Here is a 5,700-nt window from a genome sequence, read left to right on the forward strand (position 1 = left end):
TTCAAAATGTGCACTGGTCCATCTCAGGTAACTTTATTTCATGTTGTACAAGGTTTCTAAGCGTACGATGGTTGCATTTTTCTCAGTCCTGTAACCGAAACTCGTGTGCCATTTAAAAAGCATGTTTAAAACCTTCCCAACTAATCCCTTCGTTCTCCCCTCAAGAACGTGTTTCTTGTGAAGAAATGGTTTGGTGTTCAGATAATCGACGTTTGTGACTAAAATGATTCACTATATATGCACGCATAGATTCCTTTTACAGGAGACCCAAATTTCAAGTTTATCGATCTTTTTATCGCGTCATTCTAACGGGAATGTGTGTCCGTATGTGTGTGTGCATGCGTGTGAGTGTGTGTGTGCATGGGTGTGAGTGTGTGTGCATGTGTGTGTGAGAGAGGTCTGTATCGAAGGGATGTGCTATGTGCTTGTGGTTCTTCACAGCAAAGGAGGTGGAAAGAGAAAGAACGAGAGAGAGAGAGAGAGAGAGAGAGAGAGGGAGAAGGGGAGTGAAAGAGGGAAGGAGAGACAGAGAGAAAGAAAGAGGGAGAGAGAGAGAGAAGGGGAGTGAAAGAGGGAAGGAGAGACAGAGAGAAAGAAAGAGGGAGAGAAGGGGAGTGAAAGAGGGAAGGAGAGACAGAGAGAAGGGAGAGGGAGAAGGGGAGTGAAAGAGGGAAGGAGAGACAGAGAGAAGGGAGAGGGAGAAGGGGAGTGAAAGAGGGAAGGAGAGACAGAGAGAAAGAAAGAGGGAGAGAGAGAGAGAAGGGGAGTGAAAGAGGGAAGGAGAGACAGAGAGAAAGAAAGAGGGAGAGAAAGAGAGAAGGGGAGTGACAGAGGGAAGGAGAGACAGAGAGAAGGGAGAGGGAGAAGGGGAGTGAAAGAGGGAAGGAGAGACAGAGAGAAGGGAGAGGGAGAAGGGGAGTGAAAGAGGGAAGGAGAGACAGAGAGAAAGAAAGAGGGAGAGAAAGAGAGAAGGGGAGTGACAGAGGGAAGGAGAGACAGAGAGAAGGGAGAGGGAGAAGGGGAGTGACAGAGGGAAGGAGAGACAGAGAGAAGGGAGAGGGAGAGAGAGAGAGAAGGGGAGTGAAAGAGGGAAGGAGAGACAGAGAGAAGAGAGAGGGAGAGAGAGAGGGTAGTGGGTGTGTCTTGCTCCTTCCCCTGCAGCATGCCACGGGTGGGTGTTTCTGGCTCCTGCGTAGTCTGGGTTCTCTCCATCTTCTTCTACAAAAGGTAAGAAAGACAAAAAGTGGAAGATATTGTGCAAGTCCTCAGATCTCTGCTCTGACTACCAGCACCTAGGATCAGCTTGAAAAGATTCTTGCTTGTCTACAAAGCACTAAATGTTTCAGCTGGAAAAACTGCATCCAATAGTGTTTTAGCTGGAATTGCTTTCAGTTTATGAGAAGCTTTCTCTTTCTATAAGTAACGGGACTGAGTTTTTAGCATAGAATTGGCAAATACGTGAAATATAGCCATATGGCGTACATGAAAATAGCATAACCTTCTCAGTCCTAGTTACAATATCATCAAACATACAGAAAAGAAAATGAGAGAACTTACTTTTGGTCCTCCCATGGCCTTCAGAAGATCCAGATGATCCAACTGGATGATACAAATTTTAGGGGAGTGGAGGAGTGTGTACAGGACTGAAGGAAAAGCTCGGGACATGACTAAAATGTGTATTTTAACTCAAATATTACGGATTTCTTATGATATTTTTTTTAAAAATTTAAACCATAGATGAGATATGGACTCGCACAACAATGCAAAAACATAATATTTCTGAAGGATTTGAATCATTATATTTAATGGTAAAGTGTAGCGTTAGATAGTGGGGACAGGTAACACATGCTGTGTCCACAGATCTTCAGTCCAAAGGGGAGAGAGTTCCAAAGTTTAGTAGCTACAACCTCAAAAGCACAATCTCCTTTGTCTTGAGCCTAGAGCAAAGAACAAGCACCAATCCCTGATCTAAAATTCCTAATATGGCCGCAGTAGCTCTATAATACAGGTACAGTAGGTGCGTGACCATGCAAGGCTCTAAACGTAATCACAAGAATCTTAAACTGGATTCTAAATTTAATTGGAAGCCAGTGTAAAGAAATCAGATTTGGTGTTACATGAGACCTTCTAGATGACTTGGTCAGAAGCTTGGCAGCAGCATTGTGGACCACTTGGAAGTGGTTCAATGACAGATTGCTAAGAAAGCTGAAATGGGAATTACAGTAGTCAAGACGGGAGGAGATAAACGCATGTATAATCATCCGCATCTCATCTCTGGACGTAACTTGCCTGATTTTAGCAATATTCCTCACTGCTGTAGATGTACAGTGGTGTTTTCTATGTTTTTGCATAAATATGACCTAAAAGATTATCAGATTTTCACACAAGTCCTCAAAGTAGATAAAGAGAACCCGGTTAAACAAATGTTATTACCAAAATATTATTCTTGGTCACTTATTGATTGAGGAAAATGATCCAAGAGGAAAAAGTATGTGAAGCTTTGTTTTCAGTATGTGGTGTGACCCTCTTGTGCAGAAATAACTGCAGATAAACGTTGGGGTAACTGTTGATCGGTCCTGCACATCGGCTCGGAGGAGTTTTATCCCGTTCCTCAGTACAGAACAGCTTCGACTCTGGGATGTTGGTGGGTTTCCTCACATGAACTGCTCGCTTCAGGTTCTTCCACAACATTTCTACTGGATTAAGGTCAGGACGTTGACTCGGCCGTTCCAAAACATTACCTTTATTCTTCTTTAAGCGTTCTTTAGTAGAACGACTCGTGTGATTAGGGTCGTTGTCTTGCTGCATGACCCACTTTCTCTTGAGATTCAGATCATGGACAGATGTCCTGATATTTCCCTTCAGAATTCGCTGCTATCATTCAGAATTCATTGTTCCATCAGTGATGGCGAGTCGTCCTGGACCAGATGCAGCAAAACAGGTCCAAACCATGACACTACCACCACCATGTTTCACAGATGGGAGAAGGTTCTTATGCTGGAATGCAGTGTTTTCCTTTCTCCAAACATCACGCTTCTCATTTATACCAAAAAGTTCTATTTTGGTCTCCTCCATCCACAAAACATTTTTCCATTAGACTTCTGACTCGTCCACATGATCTTTATCAAACTGCAGAGGGGCAGCAATGTTCTTTTTGGAGATCAGTGGGTTTCTCCTCGCAGTCCTGCCATGCACACCGTTGTTGTTCAGTGTTCTCCTGATGGTGGACTCAGGAACATTAACATTAGCTGATGTAAGAGAGGTCTTTAGTTGTGTAGAAGTTCCCCTGGGTTCCTTTGTGAGCTCGTGGACTATTACACGTCTTGCTCTTGGAGTGATCTTTGTTGGTCTCCACTCCTGGTGAGGGGAACACTGGTCTTCAGTTTCCTCCATTTGTACACAATCTGTCTGGCTGTGGATTGGTGGAGTCCAAACTCTTTAGAGATGGTGCTGTAAACTTTTCCAGCCTGATGAGCTTCAACAACTATTTTTCTGAAGTCCTTCTGAGAAATCTCCTTTGTTCGTGCCATGATACAATTCCACAAACACGATCAAACTTTGATAGATATTTAACATTGGATCATTTTCCTTAATTAATTAAACGACCAAGTATAATATTTCTGTCTCATTTGTTTAATTGGGTTCTCTTTGTCTACTTCTGATGATGTTTAAGGTCATATTTTTGCCGTTATATAGAAAATTCTATAAAAATTTCAAGCACCACTGTATTGTGTGTGTGTATATATTCTTTAAACCACTTTACCATTTTATATGTACAGTATGTGTGTGTTGATTTAAATGAATTATAGATCACATGAAATGATCTAATTAGAACCTTTTTAGATGTTTAAGATGAACCCTTAGGATTTGGTTTAATAGTGTACTGTACCTGGAAGTGAAGTGCTTATTAATACACTGGCCAAAATACTGTATTATAAATAATTATTTGATGTGATAAAATAATATTAAATGTTGAAGTATTTCCATTTTATTGTACACATTACCTTAACATAAATCCTGAAAGAACTGATAATAATGTGTGATCTGATCTGAAGTTTAATTCCTAGTCTGGTCTCATTCATTACTTTAGTTAAAAAGAGTATGTGTGTGTGTGTGTGTGTGTGTGCAAAGAATACACTTTGGGTCAAATCTTATTGCAAAATTATCGACTTCGAGGTGGTAACAGTAACTTAAAAATGACAGCTTTAACTCTGATTGTTAGAAGTTACTGACACTGGAGACTCCTTCCATAAATGTTAAATAAATGTCTCTTTACAGAAGAGTTCACCATATCAATGATTTTTAATCTGTTTATGTGGAGTGAATGAGCTGTTACTATAGAAACAATATAATATATAAACCTGTGATGTGCAGCTGCACTATTATCAGAGCTGCTGTTATAGAAAATTAATCAACACCTTCTGACCAATCACGATCGGGAATTCAACAGCACTAAATGACTGCATTTACTCCTAATTGTAAACTGTTGTTAAAAGAGTTGCAGTGCTGTCTAACAACCACAAGGGGGCAGCAATGATCTACATGATCTGTAAAACAATAAGATTTGAAATAATCGTCTTAGACATGTGTCCAATCTACTGAGACATGTTATAAATATATATAAGCTATACTATAGTGTACAGCTTTGCCATATCGCTCCTGCTGATCATTCTCATTCTCATCCCATTTGTCTTCCATTTAAATGTGTTTTGTCCTCCACTTTACTCACAATGCATCATGGGTTTAAAACTATCACCAGTCAATACAATTTGCGAGATGGGCCTAACCACAGCAATCCATTCTGCCTCCCTCATCTCTGGTCCAGTCGAGCTCCGGCAGCAGTCGTGTGGAAAAATGGCTTTTCAAGAGCAGACTGTGGGCAGGGAGAAGAGGGTTTCATCACCTTTTGTTTAGTGCAGAGGTTTGAGCGGATAAATAAAAAGTGTTTGCTGAAGGCTGAGGGATGTTTAAGGGCTGGGTGTAGACTCAGGATGTACTCAAAGCTTGTACACAAACCCTCGGACCAATGGTGTAGCCAAGAATATAACTCTGTGTGCCTATACTGTAGGGAGGAAAATCCTAGCTTACATTCACATTGCTATTACATGGCAAAATGCAGAGGGAGCCGGAAAGCCAATATTTTGTTTAAAGCTTTTATGCCAGGCTGGGGTTCTGCTAACTTTTCTATCATTAATGAATTCGGAGTTGGGACATTCAAACAGAAAAGGACTGTCGTCCCCCAATTTTTGGCCCCCAAAAAGCCATAGGGGTATCATCCTTTTTTGATTATAACCCAGAGTCCGGCCATTTGGAGGTAGATAAAACATGACAGCGATTAAGGTCTGACAGGCCACCCCAAATACACCCTTATCAAGATCACCTTTGAAAGAACTGGTATGGATCTCATTTGGCCAATGGCCTGGGAGGCTGCTTTGTATTAGTCCGTTGGATTACGCAACACAATATTCCAATGCAGTGCTTGGTGCTCACGGAATCAGCACAGCCAAGGGACCGGAAAAAGACTTTGGATGATCCATGATTTGCACTTCCTTAAAACTGTTTAGGTCTCACTCTTGCTTCAGAGGATAGTGTAACCTGGATACTGCAGATGTGTACACAAGAGCTGCTGCTGTAATCACAAAGACTGCCCTGCGATATATTAATAAAAGTGGACTGAATTGAATTAAACATCCTAACTGA

Source organism: Ictalurus furcatus, chromosome 25 (assembly GCF_023375685.1).
Source record: "Ictalurus furcatus strain D&B chromosome 25, Billie_1.0, whole genome shotgun sequence".
Taxonomy (NCBI): Eukaryota; Metazoa; Chordata; class Actinopteri; order Siluriformes; family Ictaluridae; genus Ictalurus; species Ictalurus furcatus.